Here is an 18485-nt window from a genome sequence, read left to right as displayed (position 1 = left end):
CACTCCTGCTGGAGTGTCCGGTTTTTAAATATTACAAAGTTGTCAACCCTCTGGTGCGTGCTGCTGGAATCCTGGGTCCAATTCTGCTGTCCACAGCTCAAGACGGCTGGTTCAGAGACGAGCTATGCGAATATTTAAAGGTTTCGAAAACATGAAAACTCAAGGAGCTCAATCTTGTTAGCATGACAAAGAGATTGATTACAGTCTCTACCTACACAGGGAACAAAATTTGACGATAGCCGGCTATTCAGTCGAGCAGACAACTATATAACAGGAGCCAGTGGCTGGAAGTTGAAGCAAAACAAATTCAGACTAGAAATAAGGCACAGTTTTTTTTAACAGTGAGGGTAAGTAACCATTGGCTCATCTTAGCAGCATGGGAAATTTCAGCTCGCAAGGTTTAAGTTTGGCAAAGTTATAAGCAATTGAAAACTGGTTCTTATAATGAGATGCATCAGGCAACCTTAACTAGACGTCGCTGACGCTTATACTAAAGATGGGGCTGAAGAATACATGTCAAAATCCTGCCAAGCAAACAGGAGGGTCTCGTGGAAAATGACAAATTCCAGATTGTTACTAATTATACCTGCAGGCTGAATTTTTAAACATCTAAAGAACTGTTACTATTGTCTGTATCTCTCCAGGGCTACTCCGGCCTGTGACATACCTTGGACTGCGGAAACCGCGTCACAGATGTAAAGACCGTGCGCTAGCCCAAACCTCCAGGGAACATATCTCCAACTGGTGGTGGTATTTATATCACAGTAGGCTCCAGAAAATGCTGGGCATTGTACAGATGTTTTCCCCCCTTCTCTTGTATTATTTCTTGACTTACTTCCTATCCTCAGGGATTGTTGTCTTCTTTGGGAGAGAAGCGAGAGTGGCGGAGCTAAAGACCGTCTCGTGCTAGTGGATGGCGGGGGAATTGAACCTGGGACTTCTGGAGGTTGACGCGTGGGCCTGAACTAAAAGAGCCCACTGCGGTGTGGCAGTAACGAAGGAGGGTTATGGGGCAGCACCACGACACCCCCTAGTGGGGTCATCATCGGGGCTGGGATCCAGTATCCTGATGCTAAATGGGCCGGCATCTGCCGCAGAGCTTTGGAGCAGAGCCCGGAGCTGAAGCACGGACCAGTAGGTTTTTGCCCGGAGCTGGAGCGGAGCCGGAGTGGAGCAAGTCAAAAATTTGATTGCTCCAAATCCCTGGTCTGCTGCCTGAGTGAAGATGGCCCAGCAGGGTTGTGTATGTGGCCCTGCCGCTAGCCGGGGACGTAGCTGCCCTGTCTGCCAGGGTGGGATGCGACATTTTACTGACCAAATGAGCTGCGGTTTTGGCCTCCCAATCAGCTGTGACCCGGAAAGCCATCGGCCAACCCAGCTTTTAAGCTAATAAAACACATCCAATTATCACCAACCAGACCCTGTTTATTTGATTGACACGACTGGTCTTTGCTTTTCTATTGCTCCTCCCTCTGCCCCACAGACAGAGCAGTAACGGTGGGGGCCTGCCTGGGCCCATAGCGTTGCCCATGGCATTGCATTAATTCTGTTAATGTCACAGGTCTGTTAATGTCTCCCAGCTCAACCTCCAGAGGTGCTGAAGGTGAAGCAGCAGGCTCCGTAGCTCCCCCTCCACGGGCATGATTCAATCACCTCTTTAAAAATCCCAGGCTCCAGATTGGGGCAAACATTTGAAATTCCTAATCAAATACAAATTTTCTAGGGGCCCCGGTCAGACGCCACTGGCAACAGCCACCCTTTGAACCCACTGATCTGAGCCAGGCGCGGCACGCCTGGCTTTTGTGGCCCGTCGCGCCGGCAGATAACAGTAGGTTTTTAAGTGTAACGCTCGCTTTTAAGGCTGTCTCATGGCGGGAAGCGGCTAAACCAGATCTGCAGCCTGTAAAGGCTTAATTGGGCCAGGGAGCTTGGAATAAGGTGACCCCAGGAGCTGGGGGAAAACAGCAACGACTGCATGTCTGTTCCTGGGAGCCCCAGCGTCTTCCTAAACTTCCTCGAGCGGGCCCTGTAGGCCAGTAGTTTTCAACCGGGGGCCCCCTGGGGGGGCCATCAGCAGGTTTCAGGGGGGCGGCCAAGCAGGGCCAGCGTTAGACCATAGGCCCAAGCAGTTGCCCTGTTTGCTACCCCCTAATGCCAGCCCTGGCTTTTAGATGCAGAAAACCAGGTATTGTGGCCCAGGTGGGCCATGGCGTTTTTACAGCATGTTGGGGGAGGGAAAACGGTTGAAAACCCCTGCACTAGGCAACCACCCCCGGTCCCCATTACCGACGGCTGCCTGGACCGCTACGCAGCCTCGTGAGCTACTCCCACGTGCAGGGGGAGGCTGACAAGGTGCTGCCAGCTGCCAAACCCTCTAGCAAACAGCTGCCTGTGAGATGTGTGGGTGGGGTGGGTGGAAGGGGGGGGGGGGGGGGGGCGGAGAGCCTCCCCAGCCTCCAGCACCAAAGGGGCCCTCGGTGGACCTGACGTGAGTGGCAATTGGGCTCGCCCGGTTCCCACCAAAATCATTAGGGCCATCGCTCGGCCAATAAGTCTGAGTCGTGTGCTGGCCCGCAGCTGGCGTGCCCTTGACGCCAGACTGCAAACGCTGCGCAGGTGAGTGTGCTGGTACCGTGCTGCTCATTTCCCACCTGCGTGGCATGAGGCGAGACGCGCAGTGATGGAGAACTTTCCCCCTTTCCTGTTTTTCTCCCTTTGCACATGTTTTCCACTAAGTAAGTCCAGTCCTGCCTCCCCCCTGCTCTTTGCGGCAGGTTCTGGCCAGAGCCCTGAGTGACAGGGACAGGAAGAAAGGGGCTGAACTTCAAATCCCCCCTCTCCGGGAGAGAGGAGGAAGGTGCTTGAATTTGTAATATGCGAGGGCAGCAGATAACTGTAACCCCCTGAAGTGCGTTGCACGTCTCAGCCAGTCTCTGCTCCACAGGATACGTGTCCATTAGAGCGAGGCAGGGACTCGCACCTCTTTAGCTCACGCCGGAGCGGCTCAGGCTTTTCGCGCTGGCGTCCCTGGTTCAATCCCCCTGTGTGGTGGCTCTCACAGAAGCTATAATGCAGAGGAACAGGGAAAGCAAAACCCAAACTTCTTGGTGATCTGGTGGATGGGAGCGTACGGGTGCTGCTGCAGCGCTGGCTTCCAGCCACACAGTCAGGGGGAAGGCTTGTCTACACTTAAAATGTTACAGCTGCGCTGCTGTAGCGGTTGTGTAGACACTACCTACTCTGATGGGAGGGTTCTCCCGTTGGCGTACGTAATCCACCTCCCTGAGAATTCTTTCCATTGACCTACCGCTGTCTACACAGACACTTAGGTTGGCTTAACTATGCCACTCAGGGGGGTGAATTTTTCACCCCCCCGCCCGAGGAACACAGTTATGCTGACCTGTCTAGTGACCATTTCAAAAGTCAGTGTCTAGCCCTCGTGGTGGTGGAGAAAAGCTGGAAAGCAGGACCCCTATACGCCCTGACAGCAAATTAAAAGCACACCCACAATTTATTATTGGTTTTTACATCTCGAGATTTGTAGGCCAATCTGATGCTTTTTAGGGGGGATGGGGGGAGGGGGAGGGGCTCATGATTTTTGATCACTCAGGGTTGGCAATCCTAGAATTTAAGGCAAAGACAAGAATGAAACCAGACCCCACGGAACAGGTTTTGTTTTCTTTTTAATTGAAAAAAACAGTAGCCACTAGTTTATTGAACTGAAATCCTACAAGTTATTCAACATCTACCAGCAGCCGTTTGTCTGCACTTTTATTCCGGCTTCTAGGGCAAGACTCAGGCACCGGATGGTGCAGTGGATGTTACTGAACGGCATGCCAACTGCTCTGCTCACAACAGCAGCAAACTCTCCACAAGAGAGTTTTAAACTGACCCCAGCTGCCGGCTGGGAGCAATGGAAATGGAGGCTCCTCTTTCTCCAGCCGTGGCCGGGCGATTGCTCTCGAAGACCATTGATGCGAGTAACCTACTGCTCATTTAAAAAAAAAAAAAAGAGAGAGATACCGAGATGCTGCAGAAGTGCCTAGCATATAAATGCGACTACGCTTGTCCTAGTTTTCCTCTAATTAAAGACCAGGCCGGCTTCCACTGCTCCACCCCCTGCTAAGGAGACCCGGCCTCCACAAGATATCTCCTTGAAATTAGAGGAATATGGAGTGGGGGTGAGGGTTGGCTGCCTATACGTAGACTGACATGGTGCAATCCCATGTGGACACTCTTAATTCAGTTTTGCCCAGAGCATGGTTAGTGGGAACCAGATTAATTATGGGTTACGGGAGGAAGGATCATGGGAGTTTGACCCCATGTCCCACAATTGCATTAGTCACCGGCAGGTATCCCCCAATCGATTGCAAACATTCCCAGAATGCCCAGCCGCAGCTCGGCACCCTGGGATGCTCCGTTACACACTTATATCAGTACAGGGCGGACGCAACACTTTGCGAGCCATGTAGCTCAAAGCAGGGCATGTACATAAGGCCTAATCAGCTTAAACCAAATCCAAACCTATTCTAGCCTCTGCTGCAGTCACTCATCAGATGCTGGGATTGGCAGTAGGTGCTTAAGGGAGTTAGGGGCCTGATTCTCATTGGAATCAATGGGAATTGGGCACCTCACTCAGCATCCCGGCCTTAAACTAACTGGCTCTACTCTGAACCGGAGATGAGTCTTTGGATAGTTTGGATCGGGATTTGAACCTCCAGAGTTCAGGGTTTCCACTGAAGAACTTCTCATCCCCAGGTTACTTTGTATCTACCTATGAACCTATTCTACCCTAGCTATATAGTTAACCATGCTACTCTATTAAATCCTACGTACACTGACACTGTATCTTATAGTTCTCTAAGCTAAGTTTGCCTCAGACATTAAAAAACATCTGTCTCTATTACAGTGATATACATATGTGCATGTGGGAATACCCTCGTTCGAGATCCAGATCTCGGTCTTTCACCGAACACGTGCCAGCTCGATACAGCGTCGGTATCCCTTTCCATCGGAATTCGAGTCCCTTCTGCTAGTGATTTCGTCCATCCTCCAAAGTATCAGCTAGACTCTCCATTTCAGAACTTTGGTTCACGACGCAACTGATGTTTTGTTGGGTTTTTGGACAGTTAAAATCTTGGATTCCGGTGGTTGTTTTCATGATCAGATTCCAGTTTTCTCCAGAGCATGTGGCCATGACAGTAGTCATCAAAGGCTGACGTTTAAGGACCGCACCATTCTCTACTTATGCAGTCTTGTTTCATAGGTTTCCTAGAGTTGGGGTTTTGCCCTGCCTGTATCTTCTTCTAAATCTCCAAGAAACTCCTTTAATTTTATCTCCCAGGATCTTCTCAACTTTCTTGTCATTTTGTGCTTGGATCCTGTGGATTTCTTCTTGCCTTGATAGATGCCACTGAGTTTGGATCTGAGCCAGTTCAGATTGAGTAGCTATCCTGAGTAGCTCAGTGAGATCCAAGAACCTTTGAAGGTGCCTCTTCACTCACTGTGATGGTCTCCAGATTTCCCAGACACCATCTTAAGAACATTCATCTCATGAAAAGACTCTACCTTTTATTTAACAAAAAAAAAACAAAAAAAAAAGGGAAACAATGTTATTTTTCTTTAGTTCCAGCCCTTTTTCAAAGGAGTTGTCCTTCTTTAAATATTTACAGCAGGTCTCTCGGCATTCCCAGCGATCTTCCTTGACTTGTCCCATCACTTGGACCACTTTGGTTTTGCTGCGGCCATTGCATGTTCCTGCAGCCAGATCCTCATTTGTTTGGAAATTCTCTGGCCTGTGTCATGCAGAAGGTCAGACAGGAGGTTCGGGTTGGTCCCTTCCGGCTTTAAAATCTGAATCTATGAATTCCCAGCCTTCTGCTCTGCAAAGTCCATCATCAGATCGGTGCCTTTGCTGCTACTCTAGGATTTCTAGGATTTCTTATGGCTCCCTTTACACCAGGGGTTCTCAAACTGGGGGTCGGGACCCCTCAGGGGGGTCACGAGATTATTACATGGGGGGTCGCGAGCTGTCCGCCTCCACCCCAAACCCCGCTTTGCCTCCAGCGTTTCTAATGGTGTTAAATATATTAAAAAGTGTTTTTAATTTATAAGGGGGGGGTCGCACTCAGAGGCTTGCTATGTGAAAGGGGTCACCAGGACAAAAGTTTGAGACTCACTGCTTTACACCCCCTTGTGGTGAGTCTTGCTAACATTTTGGTCTTTGCTCCTTGCTCCGCAGTCCTCTTGGCTTCTCAGCCTTCCAGGACTGCTCTCCCTCCCCCCTGTCTGCAGCTGAGGGCTCTGATTCTGCCACTTTTCGTCCACGGGACTGAAGTGATGTTTGAGGACCCTTCATCCCTGGCATCAGCTCCTGCTCTCTCCACTTGCAACCTCTCTCCATCAGCTGATCCTCCATTCCACCTCCTTCAGCCTCATCTCAGCAGGTGGACCTACTTTTCTGCTCTAATGAGGGCAGGTCTTTACTAAGCTGAAGATCACCACCATTCACCTGAACAGAGGTGTGGTGGAGACAACTATGTGCAGTTTTATGAGCTTCTGCTTCCATCTTGGGTAAGATATATTTTCACCTCATTCACATGTCCATCTACCTTCCTTTTCAGCCTGGATTTTACCTCCATAGAGAATCCAGCCTATCAGTGTTTCCCAATGAGTGAGGTGTATGTCCCAAATGGGGCGTGTGAAGAATTAGCCGGAGGAAAGGGGGGGCGGACCTTGTAACTCTTCTCCAGATTCTCAGCTTTCACCTGGTCTTTAGCTGTTATGGTTGCGAAGAAAACCTTGGAAGCTGATGCAGCAGCAACACCTACCTGAGTTTGCAGGGAGCCTGAAACAAAAGCTCCACGCCCAGTTCATTTCAACAGGCACTAGCTCAGAGGCCAATGGCGATGCTTTAAATACCAGTGTTGTGAGCTATTTTGATGCTCACTGAAGTATGTGAGGCAAGGCTGGGTCAGATGATGACGATCAACCGCTCTTCTTGGGTATAGCTTTTAACACACAGTGGTGGTGGTGGTGGTGGGGGCACAACTGATTTAATTTTGCTAATATAGGGGCTCAGCTGTCACGTGTTTTGGAAACACTGCACTATACAATGGTGATTGCTCTTGGCTTGTGCTGTTTCCGTCATTCTCCATCAGCTTCCTCTCTACGTTCACCTGGACCTTCAGCTCTGCTCAAGAGAGATCTCTTCTCTAAGCCATATTCACAACCTCAATCTCCAGCTGCTTCCTGCTCTTTTCAGGCCACAGATACACCTTCCATTCTTTGGAATGGCTCCAGAAGAGGAGAGACCCTTTGAAGGTTTCTCTTCACTAGGTGGATCTTGAGAACTTGTTTGGATATCACTTCAAGAGCATTTGCCTTATGCAAACATTTGTCTTTCCTAAAAAAAAAAAAAAAAAATCTTTCTTCCTTGGATTTCAGATCTTGTTTGAAAGGCCTCCCTCAAAATACGTTCTTTTCTCTTGCTCTGCTGTTCCTTCAGAGCCATGCTCATCAGCCTCCTGCTGCTCAGTGACGTTTTGGGACAGTGCATGGACCATCTGAGCAGGCTGGCATGGGAACGGAGCCGTTACATGCACCTCGAGAGAGAGGAGATGTCACAACTGAATCAGGGCTGTTCAACTAAATTGTTAGGAGGCTGGGACTGTGGCTTCTCTCTCACTTCAGTGGGACTTAAAACACAGCCGAGCATATGCCAGGACCTAGTGCTATGTGGCGCTAATGCTAGGGCGTATCTAAATAAACACTATGCACAGCTGCTCAATATGCTACATAGACACCCATGTGCTCCTGATCCAGCCATGGCTCTGACTTTGGCCTGGTGGTTGACTCTCTCGCCTTACATTGAATTCCCACCTTTGGGTGGATGCTAGGATTCTCCATCATGGATCCCAGTATCCTGGCGTTGTTTGCAATGTCAGCGTACCCCTCTCCTTCGGGTCTGCCGTTCGCCACTGCCGGGTGCTCCCGATGCCCTCTCACTGCTGCTTTGTCGGTGCAGTTTGCGCCGCCTCGTTGATTTCATTCTCAGGACGGCTCGGCATTGTCCAGTTTCACCAATAAGGCAGTGACAGCCCCTGGGTGGGGAGTCTCTCTGGGGAAACTGAGGCTTAGATTTTTCAAAGGCGCCAAAGGGAGTTAAGCACCCCTCCAGGGTGTGATTTTCAAAGTCACCTGAGGGATTTAGGAGCAAAGTTGATGGGGCTTAAAGAGCCACAAGCCCCACTGTCGTTCAACCAGATGTAAGCTCCTAAATTCCTTTGGCATTTTCAAACTTCTCTGACAATGTAACGGGAGTCACACACCCAACTCACCTAGGCCTCCAGCCTTGGTCAAAAGAGCATAACTAAATAGGAACCGTCTCCCATCTAATCCCACCGCCAGCTGTCCCTAAGCAACAGAGCGTCCCCCAAGCCATCCACGCCACCCCCCGTCCCCTCCCTGCAAGGAATCCCCCATCTCACAACCTCCCCCCGCATCCCACCCAACCACCTGTTCTGTATCCGATCTATCCCCCTCTCCTTGCCGCTTTCTATGCCACATGCAGCTTCTGGTGCCGTCTCAGTTGCGACTTGTGGCGGAAGCTCTCGCCGCATTCGATGCATATGTAGGGCTTCTCGTCGGTGTGGGTCCGGCGGTGGCGGATGAGGTTGGAGCTGACGCTGAAGCGCTTCCCGCACTCCCCGCACTTGTAGGGCTTCTCGCCAGTGTGGGTGCGCTGGTGCTGGATGAGGGCGGAGCTCTCGCTGAAGCGTTTCTCGCAGTCCCTGCACTGGTAGGGCTTCTCGCCGGTGTGGATGCGCTGGTGGGTCACCAGATTGGAGTTCTGGCTGAAGCCTTTGCCGCAGTCGGCACAGGTGTAGGGTTTTTCGCCGGTGTGGGTGATCTGGTGCCGGATGAGGTCGGAGCTCCGGCTGAAGCCTTTGCCACACTCGCTGCAGATGGTGGGTCTCAGCCGGGAATGTGATCGCCGCAGCACCAGGATGTCCTTGAGTTTCCGGAAGCCTTTCTCACACTGGGTGGCGGATTTAACCAGCCTCTTGCCCGGGGTCTTTCTCCGCTGCCTTTCCGGCCGGCCCTGACTCTCGCAAGCTTTCTCCGGATTGGGACTCTGCGAGACAGCCTCCCTGAGGCTTTCAGAGACGGGCCCCTGCGGCTCAGCACCTCCCTCTTGGGGCGTCTCCCCCTCAGTCTCACTCACACTTCCATCGGCGGCTGGAACGAAGAGAGATAAACCAGTCCTGAGCTAAGCACAGAGAAGGCTGTGCAGACTAATGGGCAGTGCTGGCCCGACACTTGGAGACATGGCTTCTATTCGTGTCTCTGCCACCACCTTGGGCAGGGCACTTTCCCTCTCTGTGTCTCTGTTTCTCCTCCCACCTTTTGTCTAATTAGGCCCAGATCCTCACATGTATTTAGGTGCCTAACTCCCACTGAATACCATTTAGGTGCCCCGGGAGTTAGGCACCTAAATACCCAGGAGGCTATGGGCCATTATGAACTCTTCAGGGGAGGGGGGTGCTGGAGAAGGAAGGTGGCCCAATGGTTAGCGCATTTGACTAGCATCCAGGAAACCTCAGTACAACTTCCTCCTCCGCTACCCGTGTGACCGTGGACAAGTCCTCAGGCTCTCTGTTCCCACATGTACGCTGGGGAGGACAGCCCTGCTCTGCCTGGGAGGATGACTGCTAACGGCCGTGTTACGGTGAAGGGGGCCGTATCAGTACCATAGACCACCTCTCTCTTAAAATGTATTTGTACAACACCTACCACCAGGGGGCCCTCAGCTTGTTTGGGGGAATCATTACAAGTAATAAACTGGAGAGAGGTTGTCGTAAATATCCAGCATAGAATCATAGAATATCAGGGTTGGAAGGAACCTCAGGAGGTCATCTAGTCCAACCCCCTGCTCAAAGCAGGACCAATCCCCAGACAGATTTTTACCCCAGTTCCCTAAATGGCCCCCTCAAGGATTGAACTCACAACCCTGGGTTTAGCAGGCCAATGCTCAAACCACTGAGCTATTCCTCCCCCAGTTCCCCCTAGACTTGGTCGCTCCAGAACAGCTGGGTGCAAAGGGGATAGAATCAGGAGTCAATGAGGACTGGTGGAAAGCTTAGAATTGACACCTGCCTGGAGTATTGAACTAGATGAGAAGGAGCTTGTTGGAAGACACTTAGCTGGAGCTGCAGGGTGCTGGATAATACCTAACTCGTATATAGCACTTGTTCCCTCAAAGCGCTTTACAAAGCGGGTCAGTATTATTATCCCTTTTACAGCGGGAGTAACTGAGGCAGGGTGACTTGGCCAGGGTCACCCAGCAGCTCAGTAGCAGAGCCAGGAATAGAAGCTAGATCTTCTCAAGCCCAGACAACTGCTCTATCCACTAGGCCATGCTGGATCTTAAAGCATAAGACCCTACAGCCTGCTCTAAAGAATCAGGCCGATTAGCTCAGAGGCATACCGCAATACACGTTGCAGCCACTAGGGGGAGACAAAGCCACCCTTGTATTGCTTGCAACAGCTGTGTTGGGATTTCCTCTCTTTCCCCTGCATGCTGATGTCCAGGGGCTGCTTCGACATCTCCCTCACCTGCACAGGCGCCTCCTGGCAGCTCCGCTTCCCTCAAGTCCTGGGAATCCTGGACACGTGGCTCTCCCTCTTGTTCCATCCAGAATATCACGTGAGACTCAGGAACCGGGAAATCCTGAGCCCAAACGAAAGACACAAGGCAAATAGGCAGGTGACAACGGGGTTTGATAACTAGTCACTGAGGCTTTGTTACAATGTGTCCCCCCCCCCCGTGCCCCCGAAGGATGGGGAATCCCAGCAGATGGGATAGGGCGCAGAGAAATTTGTCAGGATCCTAGGATATTTGAAGGGCAGAGGGTGGCGTGCTCAGGGGAAGGACCTCCATGCACAAGGGGACTTGGTTGGCTCAGAACCAGCTCTGAATTAAGCCTCTTGCTCTTCCTAATAAACATAAAGATCAGATCTCTTCTGGGGCAAAAAAACAGCAAAATCCATTCATCGTGGTCTCGGGCTATGGTACCGCATTGGGACAGGGGCGTCCCATTCCTGGCCCTGCCACGAGCTTGCTGGGTGACTTGGGGCAAGTAACCGCCCTGCTCTGTGCCTCAGTTTCCCCTCCCAACTTTGTCTTTAGCACGTGAGCTTTTCAGGGCAGGGACTCTCTCTTGCACCGCGTCTGAATAGCACCTGGCGTGATGGGGCCCTGATCTTGGCTGGAGCCCCTAGGTGGTAATGTAATATAAAGTAATCAGAATAATACCACGGGAGAGAACTAAGCTAAGGTGCACCAGCCACAAAACCCAGATCCTGGATCCCAGCCCCTGCTCCCCTGCAGTGATCCCGGATCCCTCCCTCTGCTCCCCTACAGCACCCCCCACCCAGGGATCCCAGCCCCTGCTCCCCAGCACCCCGCTAATCCACGGCTGCACTACAGCGCATCTAACCACTAGTCAAAAAAGGGCGCACTACTGGGTGCCCCCCACCCTGGCACGGGGCACTGGAGTTTGGAGCCGGGCTGTCCAGGCGGGCACCGTCCCTCTCTCCTCTGGGAAGCCCAGCAGGTTCGGGCACACGCCCAGGGGACTCCGTTGCTCAGATCCTCCAGGCCCCGGGGACGGGCGCGTTAGAAGCCCCTCGGTCGCCTGCTGGCCCCGTAGGCCGTGCCGCCTCCCCCCCCCTGGCAAGGGGCTGCAGCCGCCTTGGCCCTGTCCCCCGCCCTCCAGGCTCCCGATCCCGGGCTGCTCCCCAGGGGCAGCAATTTCTCGCCTCCCCGGCTGGCGCTTCCCTTCCCCCGGGGCAGCCTCTCCCTGCGCCTCCCCGGCCCCGGCCCTGCAGCCCGGCTCACCGCAGCGGACGGGCCCGGGGTCTCGGCTTCGGGGGCGCTCTCCCGGCGCGCGGGGGGCTGCAGGATCAGGCTACCCGGGGGCTGCGGGCTGCAGCGAGCCGGAGGAGGCTGGGAACAGGAAGGTCCCTGCTCTATTCGCTCCCCCCGGCCTGTGAGCTCCGGCAGCGGGCGGAGGCTGCCGCTCTATGGTCGGAAGCCTGCGCGCAGCCCGGGGACCCGCCGAGGCTCGGGGGCTGCCCCCCGTGCGCAGCGCCCGGGGCCGGGGGAGCGCGTCCCGCGGTAACAGCGCCCGCCTAGCGCGGGCAAAGCGCGCTTCAGCCCCCGGCGCACGGCGCTGTACCAAGGGGCGCTGCTGAAATCCGTGGGGCCAGATCCCCAGCGGGTGTAAATCGGCCATAGCTCCATTGAAATCAGTAGGGGCCTGATCCCTAGCTGGTGTAAATCACCCATAGCGACGTTAACTTCAGCGGAGCTACAGCTGATTTACACCAACAGAGAATTTGGCCCACTTGAGCGCCCTACCTCAGGGGTCGGCAACCTTTCAGAAGTGGTGGGCCGAGTCTTCATTTCTTCACTCTGATGCAAGGTTTTGCTTGCCAGTCATACGTTTTTAGGAGGTTTAACGTTTTTAGAAAGTCTCTTTCTATAAGTCTATAACATATAACGAAACTATTGTTGTATATAAAGTAAACAAGGTTTTTAAAATGTTTAAGAAGCTTCATTTAAAATTAAATTAAAATGCAGAGCCCTGCCCCGGACCGGTGGCCAGGACCTGGGCAGTGTGAGTGCCACTGAAAATCAGCTCGCGTGCCGCGTGCCATAGGTTGCCTGCCCCTGCCCTACCTTGTTGCTGGTTCTCATTCATCTTCTCTTCTGAATCCTTGGAGAAAGTCTGGGCTCTCCTGTTTCTCTACCGCTACGCCGTGCCTGGAAGACCGTAAGCGCTGGGTTTCCAAGGTGCTCCCCTGGTTCCGCGTAGCAGCTTTCCCATGCTCTGAAGAGGAGTAGGTTACTGTTGGAGATGGGAAGAAGGAGCAGGCTGACCCAGAGGCGAATTGAGTAAACGGACTTCTTTATTCCGTTACTTGTTCCGCTCGACCCAGTGGTCGAGTAAGCCCCGAGTTAATCACGTGATACTCTTTTATCTAAGTTAATATGTGAATACTCACATTAACTACAACACCCTCAAAACTCTTATTTAATAATATGAATGCCCATCTAATAAATATTAATAGCTATATACTGAATATAATTATCCCCGCCCCTGTTTACTGCTTACAGCATTAAGCATATTATACAGACATTTTTACCTTGAAGATACAGTTCTTTGCAGAAGTTGTAGCCACAAGTTCCCTTAATCAGCAGTTCACAGGGGAGGGAGGAAGGGGCCATGACCCCGAGCTTGTTTATGTAGCTGGGAGAGGAAGGGAGGGGGAGATAACACTTCTTCACACAAAGGGGATCCTTCAGACAACCACTTTCCTTATGCAGCTGCAACGCTTATCTATCCTTAACATGCAGAAGGGAAGGGGGAAGGATGGCACCTTTATCTATCAAGTGAAGAAACAGTGCCTGCCTGTGCCTTTACTCGCTATTACCATGACAGCGGTTACCCAAGTCTTTACTTAACCCTTACATACCCCAACACTCCCCAAGTCTCTTCAAAGAAGGGCCCAGGCGTCCCTCCTTCCCACACACTGGACGGCGGGGCTGGAGGCCCTGGCTCTGGTTAGCCCTATACCTTGGTCCACCGGTCATGCTACGGGGAGAGAGAGAAGGCAGGTCATGAAAGGGGTAAGCCGCTGAATTTACAAGTATGGCTTCTGGGGAGAGGCTAAGGCAACACATAACCTAAAGTACCCCATGAATACGATCAATAATACAATTAATATGAATAACACCCCTATAACATGAGTAATATGACCAAGGAGCGAATGAGTGTCCATTAGGCCTGTCCAAAGGGCACAGGCTACATGAGTGCAAGTATAATCAGCAGGCAGTTCAGTAGCTAGGTGGAAGGCATTCATTCCTCGAAGGGCCTGGGCTTCCAAGACTTGTGTTCGGTGTTGCTTGGCCTGAAGCTGCCTGCGCAACTGTGTCAAAAGACCCCAGTTCATCCAGCTGGGTTCCGGCACTACCATAGTCCAATTAATGGGTATTGTTGGGTGTCCGGTTACATTAAGCTGTCGCACGGCTGGTATATGAATCTGATAAGTAGAGTTTCTCAGCTGCAAGAAGTTTCCTGGTCCAAATCCCACCCGCTCCACACACCTTCCACCCTCCAGAACCTGGCCATCAAGCATGGCCGATCCCTCCCAGCAAATTTTATAAGAACCTAAGAATGGCCATACTGGGTCAGACCAAGGGTCCATCTAGCCCAGTATCCCGTCTTCCGCCAGTGGCCAGTGCCAGGTGCCCCAGAGGGAATGAACAGAACAGAGAATCATCAAGTGATCCATCCCCTGTCGCTCATTCCCAGCTTCTGGCAAACAGAGGCTAGGGACACCATTCCTGCCCATCCTGGCTAATAGCCATTGATGGGCCTATCCTCCATGAAGTTATCTAGTTCTTTTTTGAACCCTGTTATGGTCTTGGCCTTCACAAAATCCTCTGGCAAGGAGTTCCACAGGTTGACTGTGCGTTGTGTAAAGAAATCCTTCCTTTTATTTGTTTTAAACCTGCCGCCTATTCATTTCATTTGGTGACCCCTAGTTCTTGTGTTATGAGAAGTAGTAAACACAACACTTCCTTATCCTTATTTTCCTGTTTCACCCAATGCTGAGGCGGGACGGGTTCTATGCACTGCAGGGGCGGCGGTTCCTGGGGCCACCCCTCCCATGTATTTCCCTGTCCCACCCACACTAAGGCTATGCGTGGATAGGACACCTCGGACCCCATTAGAAACTGTGTGTCATTATTTTCTATCCGCACTTGCCACACGGGTTCTTGAGACCATCTCCATTTGCACCCACCCCCAAACCCCAGCTGTCAAAGGGTGGCCGAGGTCCATTTTCCTCCCGATTTTTCACATTTGCTGTCTGGTCACCCTAATTATAGTGCTTTACCTGAGAGACGTGAGCCCACCAGTGCTGACCCTCCTGGGATAAGCACACCAGAGATGGATGAATCATGACAGCTACAAGATAAGGACCCTCCTACCGAGGCACCAAGAAGGGGTGGGGGCCGTGGGCACGATACATCACTAACATCCCCGTTTGTATTTGACCCAGGGGATTGTGTGGGGGATCATACCAGGCCTTGCTTTGGGCCTTAGCCTTGCCCTCTGATTGGGCAGATTGGCACCCTTCCAAAGCTCCTCCTTGATGGTGTGATTCATGCGCTCCACTTGCCCAGCGGCTTGAGGGTGGTAGGGGATGTGGAGTTGCCGCTCCACACTCAGCAATTTTACAGAGGTACCACAATAGGGAGCTGTGAAATGCTGGCTCTCAATCCAAATCCATGATCCGGGGAACCACTGCAGCGAGCAGTGTTTTTGGCGGTTTGGTCCCGAGTAGGGAAGGCTTCCACCCATTTACTGAATGCCTCTACTATTACCAGCATGAATCGATACCCAGCTTTAGTGCGGGGCAGGGGACCCACACAATCCATCTGTATTCTTTCCCAGGGACCAGTTAAGGGTCGCTCCATGAGCTTTCCCTTGTGACCAGCTGGGGCTGGCTGGTGTCGGGCACACTCCAGACATGCGGCTAGCCAGGCTTTAATATCTCCTTTCCAGGAAGGCCACCGGCTTCCTGGAAAGCTGGAGGACTGGATTATGAACTTTATTGTGGATTGCTTTCCACAAATTGTGATGACATATGAATGCCCATCTAATGAATATTAATAGCTATATACTGAATATAATTATCCCCGCCCCTGTTTACTGTTTACAGTATTAAGCATATTATACAGACATTTTTACCTTGAAGATACAGTTCTTTTCAATAATTGTAGCCACAAGTTCCCTTAAGTTCACAGGGGAGGGAGGAAGGGGCCATGACCCCGAGCTTGTTTATGTAGCTGGGAGAGGAAGGGAGGGGGAGATAACACTTCTTCACACAAAGGGGATCCTTCAGACAACCACTTTCCTTATGCAGCTGCAACGCTTATCTATCCTTAACATGCAGAAGGGAAGGGGGAAGGATGGCACCTTTATCGATCAAGCGAAGAAACAGTGCCTGCCTGTGCTTTTACTCACTATTACCATGATAGCAGTTACCCAAGTCTTTACTTAACCCTGACATACCCCAACAGTCGGGGCAGGGAGGAGACGATTAGGGTAACAGTGCAGTGCGCAGAGACTCATCCGATAGTTGGGATTTCTTAAAGCCCCAGCTCTTGGAGTCATGGGGTTCGGTGTGAATCTCAGTTTGCATTAAAAAAATCAAGTTTGTTTCTAACCTTCGCAGTAGTAGAGAAAAACTGAAAAACATGACCCCTAAAGGTTCTAAATTAACCCTAATTTTTTTTAATCCCAGGATTTTTTAGCCAATCTCATGATTTTGGGAGGCACTTCCTTTCCCCCGGGTTGGCAAGGCTGGATTTAATGTGATCCCCACACCAGCTGTCTAGCCTTTGTCTAGTGTTCCGCAGGCATCACAGGAGAGGGGCATTTTAAGGCTTTGCTGATTTTTGGTCGAGCAAAGGGAAGCTCTGTACACAACTCAGTGGCATTTCCCTGTTTGTCTTTCCGTCGGTCATGCGATAGCTTTTGAATGCCACGTCCCATCTAGTCCAGAATCTCAGGGAATGGTCTAGGCGCAGAATCCTATTGATCTGGGGGAAATCTGGAAAACCAGAAAAGTCTGATTTCCACTCGTGTAAGTAAGGGGAAAATTTGGGGTCCAGCCCTCTACTGGGAGGATCATGTTGTCCCTCAAGAGCTGGTCCAGCTGGGAATAAGCTATACTGTATACAGCACAAATATACAGGTATAGCTGCTGCCACACTGGGGGGTGTTGTTTTTTTTGCCACTTTATCTACAGTCATACAAGCTTTGGGAGGCAGTGTGGCATAGTGGATAGTGCCCTGGACTAGGCCTTTAGGAGATACAAGTTCTCGTCCCAGCTCTACCAGTGACCTTGGGTAAGGTGGGTCACTTCTCTGTGCCTCAGTTTCTCCATCTGTAAAATGGGGCTAATGATACTGCCATCCTTTATAAAGCACTGTGAGATCTATGGATGAAAAGCACTATGTAAGAGCTGGTTACTATTATTTTCACAGATTCCGAGGCCAGAATGGACCATTGTGATGATCGTTCTGACCTCCTGTATACCACAGACTCAGCTCAGCTCCCACCATTTTGTTGATAGCCGAGACCTAAAACATGAAAGTCCTTCCTTAGGCATCTTGGAAAATCTCAGCCTTCGCCCTTTATAACAAGACCACCCGAGACCCAGGAAAGAAAGACGACGACAAGTGGAACATTGAAAAAGTGATGGGTTTGTTTATCCAATAAGCAAGAAGGCAAGAACCCCAAATCCAAATCTTTCTGTAACGTCACAAAGCTATGAGCCTTTAGCAGATCCTCCTCTATGGTTTCTGTGCTGCTCCCCCGTTTTGGATCTGATAAGGATAATATGAGGGTGCCTAGTGATTCATCCAAGTAAAATGACATTGGACACAAGTGGGGAATTCACTCTAAAATTCCAGTGAGTCCTTCAAAAAGGGAATGGATGTTTACACGGATAACAAACAAAATCCAGAGTTAGAACAGTGACTGCTGACATGAGCGGAGCTATTAAATCTCATGCTTCAGGACTTAAACAGCTCTCTGTTAGAGACCTAATGTGGGGGCAGGTTATCCTACATCTGCTACTGTGCGGTTCTTACACCTTCCTCTGAAGTAGCTGCTGGTGGAGACAGGATACTGGCCCAGATGAACCTCAGGTCTGAGCCAGTCTGGGAATTTCCGTGTTCCTACGCTCTACATTTCCCCTCCCAAAACACTTGGCAACTGTCTGCAAACGAGTAAAAGACCCAGCTTGCACCCAACACACTGAAAATCTGGCCCCAAATATCCTTGTCATGTGCCACCTCAAAACCATCCCGATTGGTTCATCTGCTCTGCATGTCCACCGTGCTCCATACAGCTGAGACCAAGGGGGATTGCGTTGTCTCTTTTCCCTGGTCCAGTAGAACTTTACCCACAGTCTGGTGACAATCTTAAGCATGACTGCCCAGTTTTTATTAAGATCTCTCTGTTTTTTTGTCCTTTCGGGCACTTACAGGCCATACGCCCAGGTCTGTAAGAGACCAGTTCCTGGTGTTCCGGAATCCTGACCCAGCCATGTTTCAGCTCTTCCTGGTGTTGCCTCTTTATTAAGTGATATACCAGTCTGGCTGCTCACCCTACCACCCTTGTGGTTCTGCTTTCAGGTTTAGCCCTCCCAGAAATCACTGCTGATCTCCACCCACCTGGCTGCTGCTGCAGTAACTCATCTCATAACAGAGAGAAAGGATCTGGATACACTCCTCTGCTGCCCTTGATTTCCTGGGCTGCCTTATGGGCTGATCCAAATCCCCCCCGCCCCACAGCCAGGGCCGGCTCCAGGCACCAGCTAAAGAAGCAGGTGCTTGGGGC

General features: G+C 51.3%; 1 pseudogene; it reads right to left on the bottom strand.

Moving 5' to 3' along the window:
• Positions 1–18485, bottom strand: part of LOC112111649 — a 36912-nt pseudogene that overhangs the window by 17190 nt on the left and 1237 nt on the right.

Source organism: Terrapene carolina, unplaced genomic scaffold (genome assembly GCF_002925995.2).
Source record: "Terrapene carolina triunguis isolate 2854851 unplaced genomic scaffold, T_m_triunguis-2.0 Scaffold836, whole genome shotgun sequence".
Lineage (NCBI taxonomy): Eukaryota > Metazoa > Chordata > Testudines > Emydidae > Terrapene > Terrapene triunguis.
Note: the sequence above shows the minus strand (reverse complement) of the source record. Positions and strands in the feature narration are given on the sequence as shown.